Source organism: Penaeus chinensis, chromosome 23 (genome assembly GCF_019202785.1).
Source record: "Penaeus chinensis breed Huanghai No. 1 chromosome 23, ASM1920278v2, whole genome shotgun sequence".
NCBI lineage: Eukaryota > Metazoa > Arthropoda > Malacostraca > Decapoda > Penaeidae > Penaeus > Penaeus chinensis.
In genome coordinates, this window is record NC_061841.1 from 19,455,656 (window position 1) to 19,470,655 (window position 15,000).

At 42.2% G+C, this 15,000-nt stretch overlaps 1 long non-coding RNA gene across 1 annotated transcript in view; it reads left to right on the forward strand.

Moving 5' to 3' along the window:
• The window catches only part of LOC125037611, a 128,439-nt gene that overhangs the window by 113,138 nt on the left and 301 nt on the right, over positions 1-15,000 (forward strand). The window lies entirely within an intron of this gene.

Genomic DNA, 15,000 nt, shown 5'->3' on the forward strand with positions numbered 1-15,000 from the left:
AAGAGAAATGACATAGAGTAAAAGAAGAAGCGTGTAGGGAGAGAAAGAAAGAAGCGAGAGAGAAACGGAAGAGAAGGAGAGGGAAAAGAGGAAATAGAGTGTAAAGGGAGGGAGACAGAATGAAGAAAGATTCCCCTACTCCAGCGAAAGGAGAGGAAGAGAGTGTTACAGACTAAAAACAGAGAGATTAAACGTACCAAGCCAGAAAACACTCTCCTGAAAATTTCGCAGTGTTGTTTAACTGAGGAGAACCATGCGTGTTAAATCTGATGCAGTTACAGGAGCCTCTCCCCGGGCGGAGAAGAACAAGGTATGAAGAAAATTGTCCGCAGAACTTTTACAACTTTGAATCTCGAGTTCTGTATAGTACTGCAGAGTACACGTGACAGTGCGTATATGTGTATGTACGGATATAAGTACGTAGGCGTGTATATGTATACATATTTACGCATGAATGTATTATGTGTGAGTAGATTTGCATGTGATATGTGTAAGCATTCGTGCATATGTCCCTGGACATAATTATAAGCTTGAAATTGCTGATACTGAATTCTAATGAGGCAAAAAGTGGTACTGAAACACCACATTTCTAAACTCTTTAGTGATTGAAAATTATTCCAAAATTAGCTGACTGAATGTAGGAAGGTGTTTGTTGGTCATACACACTCTTTATCTATTCTTTTCCCCTGTATTTTTAAATTCTAATCTCGCTCTTTTCCTTCTCTCTCTCTCTCTCTCTCTCTCTCTCTCTCTCTCTCTCTCTCTCTCTCTCTCTCTCTCTCTCTCTCTCTCTCTCTCTCTCTCTCTCTCTCTCTCTTACTCTCTTTATCCACGAAGCAATCATTCCTAAAGTTAAGCTCACTGCACCCACCTAGCCACTATATGCATCCACCTTAACAGAGCACTTGATCCTACAGTAAATATGTGCTCAAAGCATCAGAAAGAACGAACCCATTATCTGAAGTAAATAGACGCGGTCCTTCGTCTCTCTCATGATAACTCTTCACATACAGTCCACTGCGATACTTTTAATGACATCTCTGGTTAAGGTATATATATACTGCGTCAAATTTCAGGATAAAAATAAACGCTGGCATCTCACCCACCGAACGGCTGATCACTTCGATTCGTCAAGACTCTCGTTTCATTCAAATTAGCTGATATTTACGTTCAAGTGTTTAGTATTTTCGTCTTTTATCGAAATCGGTCGCCTTCAAAACCATTTCTTTTTTCTTCTTAAAAGATCCTTGGCGACTTGGCGTACTTTAAGAGTTCGGTTTGAGTATCTTTTGATCCAGTACTTGTAGTCGACAGAATGCAATTTAACTGCCAAAATCATTATGAAAATACTGTTATTAAAATCTCGAATCCTATTCAGTTCATTGTAGATATGTGTAATAATATAAACGATTCTCGCCAGCACAATTAATTACTTAATCTGGGTAAATTAAAAGTGGTGTAACTCGCTTCATATATCTCTGTTGCATCCCACCTCTTTCTCTCTATCTATCTATCTACCTATCTCTCTATATCTATCTATCTATCTATCTATCTATCTATCTATCTCTGTCTCTCTTTCTCTCTCTCTCTTACTCATTCACTCTCTCTCTCTCTCTCTCTCTCTCTCTCTCTCTCTCTCTCTCTCTCTCTCTCTCTCTCTCTCTCTCTCTCTCTCTCTCTCTCTCTCTCTCTTTCTCTCTCTCTCTCGCTCTCTCTCTCCCTCTCCCTCTCCCTCTCTCTCTCTTATTCATTCACTTATTCACTCTCACTCTCCCTCAAGTTCAAAAAAGCCAAAAGTCGGTTTCGAAAGAAATTTACCTGGTCATTATTTCTCCTCTCCTAGTCTCGTAACACTCATTATACCAACAGAAATTCAAATGAAAATATGAGCCGATATCGACAATCAGCCATTCAGTAATGACTCAAAATAAGTCTTTTCAGTCAGGATGGGGGAGCGGAAGAGGAAAGGGAAGTTAGAGAGGAGGAGAAAGAGGGAGAATTTAGAGAGGAAAGGGAAGTTAGAGAGGAGGAGAAAGAGGGAGAAGTTAGAGAGGAGGAGGAAGAGGGAGAAGTTAGAGAGGAGGAGGAAGAGGGAGAAGTTAGAGAGGAGGAGGAAGAGGGAGAAGTTAGAGAGCATGAAAAAGAGGGAGAATTTAGAGAGGAAAGGGAAGTTAGAGAGGAGGAGAAAGAGGGAGAAGTTAGAGAGGAGGAGGAAGAGGGAGAAGTTAGAGAGGAGGAGGAAAGGGAAGTTAGAGAGGAGGAGAAAGAGGGAGAAGTTAGAGAGGAGGAGAAAGAGGGAGAAGTTAGAGAGGAGGAGGAAGAGGGAGAAGTTAGAGAGGAGGATGAAGAGGGAGAAGTTAGAGAGGAGAAGGAAGAGGGAGAAGTTAGAGAGGAGGAGAAAGAGGGAGAAGTTAGAGAGGAGGAGAAAGAGGGAGAAGTTAGAGAGGAGGAGGAAGAGGGAGAAGTTAGAGAGGAGGAGGAAGAGGGTGAAGTTAGAGAGGAGGAGAAAGAGGAGGAAGTTAGAGAAAGAGGGAGAAGTTAGAGAGGAGAAGAAAGAGGAAGAAGTTAGAGATGAGGAGAAAGAGGAAGAAGTCAGAGATGAGGAGGAAGAGGGAGAAGTTAGAGAGGAGGAGGAAGAGGGAGAAGTTAGAGAGGAGGAGAAAGAGGGAGAAGTTAGAGAGGAGGAGAAAGAGGGAGAAGTTAGAGAGGAGGAGGAAGAGGGAGAAGTTAGAGAGGAGGAGAAAGAGGGAGAAGTTAGAGAGCATGAAAAAGAGGGAGAATTTAGAGAGGAAAGGGAAGTTAGAGAGGAGGAGAAAGAGGGAGAAGTTAGAGAGGAGGAGGAAGAGGGAGAAGTTAGAGAGGAGGAGGAAAGGGAAGTTAGAGAGGAGGAGAAAGAGGGAGAAGTTAGAGAGGAGGAGAAAGAGGGAGAAGTTAGAGAGGAGGAGGAAGAGGGAGAAGTTAGAGAGGAGGAGGAAGAGGGAGAAGTTAGAGAGGAGAAGGAAGAGGGAGAAGTTAGAGAGGAGGAGAAAGAGGGAGAAGTTAGAGAGGAGAAGGAAGAGGGTGAAGTTAGAGAGGAGGAGAAAGAGGAGGAAGTTAGAGAAAGAGGGAGAAGTTAGAGAGGAGAAGAAAGAGGAAGAAGTTAGAGATGAGGAGAAAGAGGAAGAAGTCAGAGATGAGGAGGAAGAGGGAGAAGTTAGAGAGGAGGAGGAAGAGGGAGAAGTTAGAGAGGAGGAGAAAGAGGGAGAAGTTAGAGAGGAGGAGAAAGAGGGAGAAGTTAGAGAGGAGGAGAAAGAGGGAGAAGTTAGAGAGGAGGAGAAAGAGGGAGAAGTTAGAGAGGAGGAGGAAGAGGGAGAAGTTAGAGAGGAGGAGGAAGAGGGAGAAGTTAGAGAGGAGGAGAAAGAGGGAGAAGTTAGAGAGGAGGAGAAAGAGGGAGAAGTTAGAGAGGAGGAGGAAGAGGGAGAAGTTAGAGAGGAGGAGAAAGAGGGAGAAGTTAGAGAGCATGAAAAAGAGGGAGAATTTAGAGAGGAAAGGGAAGTTAGAGAGGAGGAGAAAGAGGGAGAAGTTAGAGAGGAGGAGGAAGAGGGAGAAGTTAGAGAGGAGGAGGAAAGGGAAGTTAGAGAGGAGGAGAAAGAGGGAGAAGTTAGAGAGGAGGAGAAAGAGGGAGAAGTTAGAGAGGAGGAGGAAGAGGGAGAAGTTAGAGAGGAGGAGGAAGAGGGAGAAGTTAGAGAGGAGGAGAAAGAGGGAGAAGTTAGAGAGGAGAAGGAAGAGGGTGAAGTTAGAGAGGAGGAGAAAGAGGGAGAAGTTAGAGAGGAAAGAGAGGGTGAAGTTGAGAGAGGAGAAAGAGGAGATAGTTAGATGAGGTGAGAAAAGAGTAGTAGAGAGGAGAGAGAGGGAGAAGTTAGAGAGAGGAGAAAGGAGATAGTTAGAGAGAGAGAAAGAGGAGAAGTTAGAGAGGAGAAAAGGGAGGGAGAAGGAGAGGATGGGGGAGAAGTTAGGAGGAGAGTAAGAGGGAGAAGTTATAGAATGAAAAAGAGGAGAATTTAGAGAGGAATGGGAAGTTAAGAGGAGGTAAAGAGGGAGAAGTTATGAGGAGGAGAAGAGAATTTAGGGAGATTGGAAAGGGAAGTTAGAGAGTGAGAAAAGGGAGATGTTTAGAGAGAGATAAGAGGGAGAATTAGTGAGGAGGAGGAAAGGGAAGTTAGAGAGGAGGAAGAGGAGAAATTGGGAGGAGGAGATAAGAGGGAGAAGTTAGAGAGGAGAAGGAAGAGGGTAAATTTTGAGGGGAGAAAAGAGAGAAGTTAGAGAGGAGAAGGAAGAGGGTGAAGTTAGAGAGGAGGAGAAAGAGGAGGAAGTTAGAGAAAGAGGGAGAAGTTAGAGAGGAGAAGAAAGAGGAAGAAGTTAGAGATGAGGAGAAAGAGGAAGAAGTCAGAGATGAGGAGGAAGAGGGAGAAGTTAGAGAGGAGCAGAAAAAGGATGCAGTTAGAGAGAAGGAGAAAGAGGAGAAAGTTAGAGGCGAGGAGAATGAGGGCGTAGTTAGAGAGGAAGAGAAGGAGAAGGAAGTTAGAGAGGATGAGAAATAGGAAGAAGTTTGAGAGGAGAAAGAGGAAGAAGTTAGAGAGGAGGAAGTTTAAAAGGAGGAGAAAGAGGAAGAAGTTAGAGAGGGGAAAAAGAGGGAAATGGAAGGAACAAAGAAAGAATGAGAAGGAAGAGTGGTGGAGGAGGAGAGGGAAAAAAGGTGGAGAAACAAAGGAACAAAAAAAGAGGGGGAAAAGGGAAGGAGGAAGAAGAAGTTAGAAAGAAGGGGAATAAAAGTAAACAAGGTGAAGAGTAAATGTGAGGAGAAGGAAGGTAACAAATAAAAAACAAATAAAGAAGGAAACACGAGGAATAAGGAGAAGATAACTGAAAAGAGGAGAGAAAGGGAGGTAAGGAAGGAATAAGAGAAATGCGAGAAGGGGAAACGGGTGATAAGAAGAAGGAATTCGAAGAAGAGGAGAGGGGAAAAAGGGGAAAACATAGAGAACCAAAGGGAATGAGAGAGGCTGAGGAGTAAAGGGAAACGGAAGAAAGGGTAAAGAAAGGGAGGAAGAGAGTTTCAAGAGAATGGAATTAGAGGAGAAAGATGTAATGAAGAAAAAAGGAAGAGACAGACGAGAAGAAAGTGATGGTATAAAAAAATCAAGAGAAAAAGACGGAAATATACAAATAAAACCCAATGAGATCTGAATACAAGTCTCAAACGGTGACGAAAACAGATGCGGGGGGAAAGGGGGGGTGGGGGGGAATACGTACATCAGAGAGCCCACTTCCTTCACCCCCCCCCCCTTCCTCAACCACTCTCCATCCCCCTCACCCCTCACCCCCTCACCCCTTCAGTCCTGTCACCCTATAAACCACAATTACCAAATACCTCCATTAAATTCACTACTCCCTACCTCCCTCTCCTTCCCACCCCCACCCCCACTCCCACTCCCTTATCCCCCCTTTCCATCCCCTCATCCTTCTCCCCCATCCCTTCATCCACCTCCTAATGTCCCCTCCCCCTTCCCCTCCCCCTCACCCTCTCATCTCCTCCATCCCTCCCATCCTTCTCCCTTTTCCCTCCCCCGCCCTTCACCCTATTATTACCTCTCTCACCCTTCCCACCCCCTTTCACCTATCTCCCTCCCCTCCCCTCCCCCCCATCACTATTCAACCCTCTCCCTAACCGTACTCCCCTCCCTCACCCTCTCACCCCTCCCACCCCTCCCATCCCTTGTCACGCTTTGACTCCCTCCCTATGCCCCCTCCCCTCCCCCTCCCCCTTCGCCCATTTCCCTTCCCTCCCCATAGCCCTCCCCCCCCCCTCTCCCTCACCCCTGTCCCCCCCAAGCACGCCAAAATGTCGTCAAGAAGTCACAACAAGCACTTGCAACTAGCTTCCGGCAGATCTGCATTGCGGAGGAAAAGCAGGTGAGCAGAGGAGAACAAGCAAGCAGGGGGGGGGGGGCAGGAAAACAAGCAAGCAGGGGGTTGGGGGCAAGTAGGCGGTGGAGAGCAGGTGAGCAGAGGAAAACAAGCAAGCAGGGGGAGAAAGTAGGTGGAGGATAGCTAGCGAGCAGAGGAAAGCAGGCAGGCGGAAGAGAGCAGGTGAGCTGAGAGGAGCAAGCAAGCAGAGGGGAATGCGTGAGAAGAGGGAAGCAAGCAGGTAGAGGAGAGCAGGCAAGCAGGCGGAGGAGAGCAAGCAAGCATAGAATAACAAGTAAGAATAGCAGGCAAGCGGAGAAAAAAACAGCAAGCAGAGGGGGATCAAGCAGGGGAGATCAGGCAAGCAGAGGGAAGTAAGCAGGCATCGAAGAGCAAGCAAACAGAAAGCAAAAAAAAACGCAGGAAGACAGAAAAGATAGCAAGTAAGCAGGGGAAAGCGAACGGAGGAAAGCACGCAAGCAGAGAAAAGCAGGCAGGAGAACAAACAAAGAAAACAAGGAATAGAGGAAAATAACAAGCTAACGAAAGAAGGTACAACTTAGCAATTAGATTAAAAAAAAACAGCAAACTGAGAGAAAAAAAACAAGCAAGCAAAGTCAAGAAGAAAAGCAAGCATACGATAATAAACAAAAACAAACGAAAGCAGCAAGCAAACCGACCAAACAAGCAAACAAAGAAAAATAAAAAAACGAGGGAAAAAAAAAGGAAAATAACCGAGAAAAAAAAATCAACCAACCAAGCAAATACACGACACAAGCAAGCAAACAAGCAGGGGGAAAGCACACAAGCATTATGAGAGCGGCACAAGCAGAGGAAGTCAAGGCGTCCGGATATCCTGGGCCTCGGTTTGGGATATGGGGGGGGGGGGGGAGAAGGAAGGGAGGGAGGAAGGGGGAGACACAGGCCGACTGATATGGCTAACTCTCCTGCGACAAACACTTGTTGTTGATTTTTGTTGTATTTGTAAGTTATTTGTTACTTTTACTGCCACTACTGTCGTTGCTATCACTACTGCTGCAACAATGGCAACAATAACTACTTCTATTACTACTATGATAATGCTATGATAATTACTATGATAATGCTATTAAAACGTTTCCTGCTACCTCACTTCTGTAATGATAATAATAATAATATTGATGATTTTGATATTAATAGTAAAATGATAATGCTGATAATGATGAAAATGACAATGATAAAAATAGTTATAATAATAACAATGATAGATATAATGATGATTATCATAACAGTGAGAATGTTGATAATGATAACAATAACAACGATGGAAATAACAATAATAATGATAATAATAACGATAGTAATAATAATGATAATGACGTTAATGGTAATTATATAAGTAACAGTGGTAATCAGCTGTAATTATAACAAGAGGAATAATGATGGTAATAATAATAATAATAATGATAATGATAATAATAACAATAATAATAATATTAAAATAATAACGATAATAACAATAAAGATGACTAATAAGCACGTTAATGATAATTATAGTAATGATAATAGCAGTTCTAATAATAGTAATGATAATAATGATATCGATAACAACAAAAACAACAACAGCAACAATAATAAAAATAACAATAAAAATAATAATGATAATGATAATAATGATAATAATAATAGTAATAATAATAATAATAATAATGATAATAATAACAATGATAACTATCATCATCAACATCAATCGTAATAATAATAATAATAATAATAATAATAATAATGATAATGATAATGATAATGATAGTTATAATAATAATGATAATAATGATAATAGTATTAATTATCATTATTATTGTTATTACTATTATTATTATCATTATTATAATTATTATTATCATTATTATTATTACTATTATTACTATCGTTACTATTATTATTATTATTATCATTATTATCATACTAGTAGTAATAATAATAAAGATGACAATGATGATAGTATTAATAATTTCAGTGATAATGATGAGGCTCATCTTGATGACGATAATGATAACAATGACAATGCTAACAATGATAATAATAACAAAAACAGTGATAATGATAATGGGAAATAGTAATGATAATGATAATAACAATAATAATGATAATTTTAATGAGAACATCAACAATAATAATTATAATTATAACAACAACAATAATAATTATAATGATAACAACAACAATAATAATTATAATGATAAAGATGATAATAATCGCCATCATCATGCTAACAATAATGATTATGATGATAATGATGATAATTATGATAAAGATAATAATGATGATGATGATAATAATAATCATCATAATAATAATAATAACAATAAAGATAAGAAGAGCAAGAAGAAGAAGAATGTAATGATAATGATAGTAATAGTAATGATTATGATGAAATAATAGCCATGATAATGATAAGACAATAATAGTAATAATAAGAATAATATAGATAAGGATAATAATAACAATTATTATTATTACTATGATAATAACAATAATAATACTAGTAATAATAATAATTATGATAATGTTAATAATGACAATGATAATGATGTAATGATGATAATGTCAAAATGATAACAATAATGATAATAATAACAATGATAACAACAACAATTTCAAAAATAACATTCGCTCTCACATTTATTTTAACATTTACAATTACCACGAGCAGAGATATCGACGATGAGGTAAACAAAGATAAAGAAAGAAAAATAGAAGGACAGAATGAGGAAGAGAGAGAACACGAAGAACCAAAAGAGAGAGAAGAGAGAGAACAGGAGAAAGAATGATAACAAACAAAGTGCTTAACTAGAGAAAAAGAGAGACGCATCTTGCCGTCTTTAGCGTGACGGGAAAGAGCATTTCATCTTTGACTCAAGACCCTTTTTAATGCGTGTGGGAAGGGAGAGGGAAAGTGAGGGAAATGGGAGGGGGGGAGGATGGGAGGGAGGAGGGAGGAGGGAGAAAGAGGGGAGAGGGAAAATGGGGGAGATGGGAGGAGGGGGGATGGGAGGGAGGAGGGAGGGAGGGAGAAAGAGGGGGAGAGGGAAAGTGAGGGAGATGGGAGAGGGGGGAAGGGAGAAAGAGGGGAGAGGGGAAATGGGGAAGATGGGAGGAGGGGGAATGGGAGGGAGGAGGGAGGGAGGGAGAAAGAGGGGAGAGGGAAAAAGAGGGAGCGGGATATAGTGATATAGAGAAAGAGGGAAGAGGGAAAAAGAGGTTTTGGGATATTGTGATATAGAGAAAGAGAGTAGGAGGAAGAGAGAAAGGGAGAGTGATATAGAAAAAAAAAGAGTAGGAGGAAGAGAGGGAGAAGGAGGGAGAAAGTGAGAGAAAAAGAGTGGAATAAGAGGAAGAAACGAAGAGGGAAAAGGGGGAAGAACATCTTCATCCCTGACATTAAAGAGAGGGAGTAGGAGAGAGAGGGGGGGGAAGAAGGAGATGGATGGAGGAGGGCGAAGATAGAGAGAAAGGAAGAGGAAAGAGGGCGGACAAAGTGAGGGAGAATAGGGGTATGCCGAGAAGTTCATAAAGACAAAAAAGAACAGAGAGAGGGACAGAGAATGAGAGTAGAGCAAGATAGAGGAAGGGAGAGAGGGAGAAAGATTGAGTGAGACGAGGAGGAAAGTAGATAAAGAGGGAAGAAGATGGAGGGAGATAGGGAAAGAGATAGGCAGATAAGAGAGAAGAGGGAGGGAGGTAGAGGATAGAAGACAGAGGAAGAGAGAAAGGCAGAGAAATTTTTTGGCGATAGAGAAAGGTAGTTAAAGATAGAGAAAGAGGGAGAGGTAGAGAAATAAGGAGAGAGCAAAAGTGAGGGAGAGAGAAGGAAATAGGGAGTCGCCATTCTCAGAGCTGCTACTGATAATGATAACAGCACTAATGATACTGACTGTTAACTGATAAAAGTAACATCATATTTATTTGAATATCGATATTAGTACCTATGTTGACATTGATGATGATGGTGACGGTCCTGATAATGATAACGGTACTAATGATATTGATGATGTTAATTGATAAATCTAACATCATAGTTCATAAAACACTGATGTTAACAGTGTTGATAGTAACTAAGACGGTAGTAATTAGGATTTTGGTGCTGATAATCATAATGATAATAAAGACCGGGTAATATTGAAATAAGATAATCCTGAATAATGATAAGAAATACTAATACTAAGTACTAATAATGAGGAGAGAGACACAACCACCACCAAACAACAACAACAAACAACAAACAACAACAACAACAACCTGAGAAGAAAAAAAATGTCAGGCAAAATCGCGATCACCTGTGGGCCTCGAACCGAAAGCAATGACCTCTCCTGCAGGTCTGTGGGAGAAAGAACCAGGTGCAGGTGAAGACGAAGATGCGGATGATTATTTTGAATTGAAGGTGGATAGACAACGGGGTCATTCGACATGTGGAGAAAATGGGACGGGGATAGCGAGGGGAAGATGCGATAGAGGGAATGAAATGGGTTAGAGAGGGAGAGGGTGAGGGGGAGAGAGAGTAGGAAGGAAGGGAGAGGGAGATCAAGAGAGAGTAAAAGAGATATGAGAGAGATGGAGATGGGAGAGAAAGGAAGAGAGAGAGAGAGAAAGGGAGAGAGAGAGAGAGAAGAAAGGGAGAGAGAGAGAGAAGAAAGGGAGAGAGAGAGGGTGAGAGAGGGTAGGAAGGAAGGGAGAGGGAGAAAGAGATCAAAAGAGAATAAAAGAGATATGAGAGAGATGGAGGTGGGAGAGAAAGGAAGAGAGAGAGAGAGGAAGGGAGAGAGAGAGAAGAAGAAAGGGAGAGAGAGAGAGAAGAAAGGGAGATAGAGAGGGTGAGAGAGAGTAGGAAGGAAGGGAGAGGGAGATCAAGAGAGAGTAAAAGAGATATGAGAGAGATGGAGGTGGGAGAGAAAGGGAGAGAGAGAGAAGAAGAAAGGGAGAGAGAGAGAGAAGAAAGGGAGAGAGAGAGGGTGAGAGAGAGTAAGAAGGAAGGGAGAGGGAGATCAAGAGAGAGTAAAAGAGATATGAGAGAGATGGAGGTGGGAGAGAAAGGGAGAGAGAGAGAGAAAGGGAGAGAGAGAGAAGAAGAAAGGGAGAGAGAGAGAGAAGAAAGGGAGAGAGAGAGGGTGAGAGAGAGTAAGAAGGAAGGGAGAGGGAGATCAAGAGAGAGTAAAAGAGATATGAGAGAGATGGAGGTGGGAGAGAAAGGGAGAGAGAGAGAGAAAGGGAGAGAGAGAGAAGAAGAAAGGGAGAGAGAGAGAGAAGAAAGGGAGATAGAGAGGGTGAGAGAGAGTAGGAAGGAATGGAGAGGGAGATCAAGAGAGAGTAAAATAGATATGAGAGAGATGGAGGTGGGAGAGAAAGGAAGATAGAGAGAGAGAAAGGGAGATAAAGAGAGAAAAGAAAGGGAGAGAGAGAGGGAGAGAGAGAAGAGAAAGATAAAGGGAGAGAGAGAAAGGGAGATACAGAGAGAGAGAGAGAGAGAGAGAGAGAGAGAGAGAGGGCTGCAAAGAGAGAGAACGAAGAAGGGAAGAGGGTAAATTAATAAGGCATACAGTATCGACCCAAGTCATTAGCAAGGTATTCACACAGTATAAATATTACACTATACTTCTAAACCCAGTTAAAGAGAGCTTCCTTTTACCCCCCCCCCCCCCCGGAAATTATATTATATAAAACCAAGAAGATTACGAAAAGAACAGAAAAATATAAAAATTAAAGACCATTACATAACGTCGTCTATTCATTTACTACAAAGGAATGATGGGACTTATAGATACACACACACTTACATACGCACATAGATACACACACACTCACATACGCACATAGATACACACACACTCACATACGCACATAGATACACACACACAGCCGCACATAGATACACACACACACAGCCGCATCTAGATATACACATTCACAGCCGCACGTTGATACACACACACACAGCTGCACATAGATACACACACAATCACATACGCACATAGATACAGACACACTCATACGCACATAGAGTCACACACACACACACACTCACATACGCATATAAATAAACACACATTCGCATACGCACATAGATACAGACACACTCATACGCACATAGAGTCACACACACACACACTCACATACGCATATAAATAAACACACATTCGCATACGCACACAGACTCACACATACGCACACTCTTTCTCCTCTCAATACAATTCGAAACTATAATCTTATTATGAACAGCCGTTCTTTCCCACATGAGGAAAGGATAAAAACATAATGAATGCATAAAATGATAATGATAATCGTATTCCACAACGAAAGAAGGAGGAAGGGAAGAAAAAAAACAATCACTCATCAATATTATGACCGAAATACGAAACAAAAAAGAGTAAAATCCATTACCAAAATTGAGTTCTTTCTCATCCCCCCCCACTCCTCCTCCCTCTCCTCCGCCTCTCACCCTCCTTCACCCCTTCACCCCTATCCTCGCCCTTTCACCCCTTCACCCTCCCCCCCACCCTTCACCCCTCTACCCGCTCATCACCCCCTACCCCCCACCTTTTACCCTTCTACCCCCTCCTCACCCCCACCGCCCACCCTTCACTCCTCTACCCCCTCCTCCCCCCACCCTTCAATCCTCTACCCCCTCCCCCTACCCTTCACTCCTCTACTCCCTCCTCACCCCTTCACCCCCCCTCTACCCCCCACCCTTCCCTCCTTCAGCTCACAGAACGTCAAGAGACCCATTATCCAATATCGTAATCGACTGCCGAATTTTTTATATTTGTTTTTTTTACTTCTTTCCTTGTTCATCTAGGTAGGGGAGGAGGGGGAGAGGGAGGGGGATGGAGGACGGGATGGGATAGAGGGAGATGAGAGGAAGGGAAGGAGTGGAGGATGGGGAGGGAATGGGGGAAGGAGAAAGGAGGGAGAGGGATAGGGGATAGGAGGGGGAAAAGGAGGAAGGGAAAGGGATAGGGGGGGATAAAGTGGGGGTGGGAAGGAGTAGGAGAGGGGGGGGAGAGGAGAGGAGGTTGTGAAGGAGAAGCAAAAGAACAAAAAGGAAGGTAAGGAGGAGGTGAAGGAGAAGGATGGGTTAATGGAATGTTGGAAGGGGGGGGGGGGAGGGGTAACAGGAAAAAGAGGAGAAGGAGAGGGAGTGACGAGGGTTAGACGGAAGGAAAGGAGTAGGTTTAGTTTTGATTCCATTTGTTACAATGGATATTCTTGGTGTAACATAGTGTCTGTTTCATTTTGCTTCTAAACTATCCCCTGTGTGCAAGGAATGGCCGGGGTTACCATCCACTGGCGGCGAGGGATTTGAACGCAGGTCAGCAAGATTGCTAGACGAGATCGCTACCGCTGCACCACACAGCACAAGAGATAGGGCAGGGAAGGGAGGGAGAGGGACAGGGAGAGAAAGAGAGAGAGAGAGAGGGAGGGAGAGAGAGAGAGAGAGAGAGAGAGAGAGAGAGAGAGAGAGACAGACAAAGAGAGACACAGAGACAGAGACAGAGACAGACAGACAGACAGACAGAGAGGCAGAGAGAGAGAGGGAGAGAGAGAGAGAGAGAGAGAGAGAAAGAGAGAGAGAGAGAGAGAGAGAGAGAGAGAGAGAGAGAGAGAGAGAGAGAGAGAGAGAGAGAGAGAGAGAGATTGAGAGAGTGACAGAGAGTGACAGAGAAAGAGAGAGTGACAGTGTGTCAATGAGAGAGACAGACAGAGACAGAGAGAGACATGGACAGAGAGAGAGAGTGCAGAGATTGAGAGAGTGACAGAGAGTGACAGAGAGAGAGAGAGTGACAGTGTGTCAAAGAGAGAGACAGACAGAGACAGACAGAAACAGAGAGAGACATGGACAGAAGAGAGAGAGTGTCAGAGAGAGAGAGAGAGACAGAGACAGACAGACAGGCAGATAGAGAGAAAGAGAGAAGCGGGAGAGAGAGAGCTTCTGACGACGTGTCTTTTCTCCAGCAGCTACGACCATTGTGAGGAACTTTGTCCTCTTGGAGAGTTGTGTGTAGCCTGAGGTCAAGAGGAGGTGTCTCTGTTACCTTGTTCTTCTGTGCACTGTTTCGTTCAATTTCTCTTTCTTATGTATCTTTGATTTACCTAATTTCTTTATCTCTCGAGTTTCATTTTGTTTCATTCCTTTTTTACTTGTTATTTCTTTCGAAGAGTTTGTATTTGCCTAATCAGTTTTGCTCAATCTTGTTTTTTTTTCTGTTTACTACCTCTTTATCTTTTCTCTCTATCCATCTATGTCATTATTCCTCTTCTGTTTCCTACATTTTCGTTATTTCTTTCAAATAAATCTACTATCATCATTACTTCTACTTGTGTTACTTGTGTTTGTACGTGGTTTTTTTTCCGTTTTCTATATTTTCTCATTTTCCTATTATTTGTACCAATAGATTATCGACTACAAGCGTAAATCTAATTCACAAATAATAATAATTTCCTGTATTTTTACTCTGGCTTATCTATCTACAGAATTTCCAAATTACCTGAGTAACAACAGCTTACATGCAGATTTTTTTTTTTATATCATCTCTTTTTTTTCCTTCTTCATTTTCTCTTCCTTTTTCGTTTGTTTTTGTTGTTCTTTCTCTCTCTATCTCTCCCTCCCTTCCTCTCTCTCTCTTTATCGATCTATCTTTATCTATCTATCTACCTGTCTATTTGTTTATATGCTTATTTGTCTTTCTGTCTACCTATCTATATGTTTATCTTTCTATCTGTTTGTTTCTCTGTATCTGTCTCTTTCTGTATCTATCTCTATCTTTATCTCTCTCTCTCTCTCTCTCTCTCTCTCTCTCTCTCTCTCTCTCTCTCTCTCTCTCTCTCTCTCTCTCTCTCTCTCTCTCTCTCTCTCTCTCTCTCATTAAGTATGTGCAAATACTTATGCAGATTTTCTTGATACTTTTCGATTCCCTTTTATGGTTTTATTTCCCTCCACCTCGTCCCTCTGTAATTCTTTCACTTGCTTTAATCCGCATAAAGCGTGCTTAGCGAGGGCGCAAGAGGTCAACACACATGACA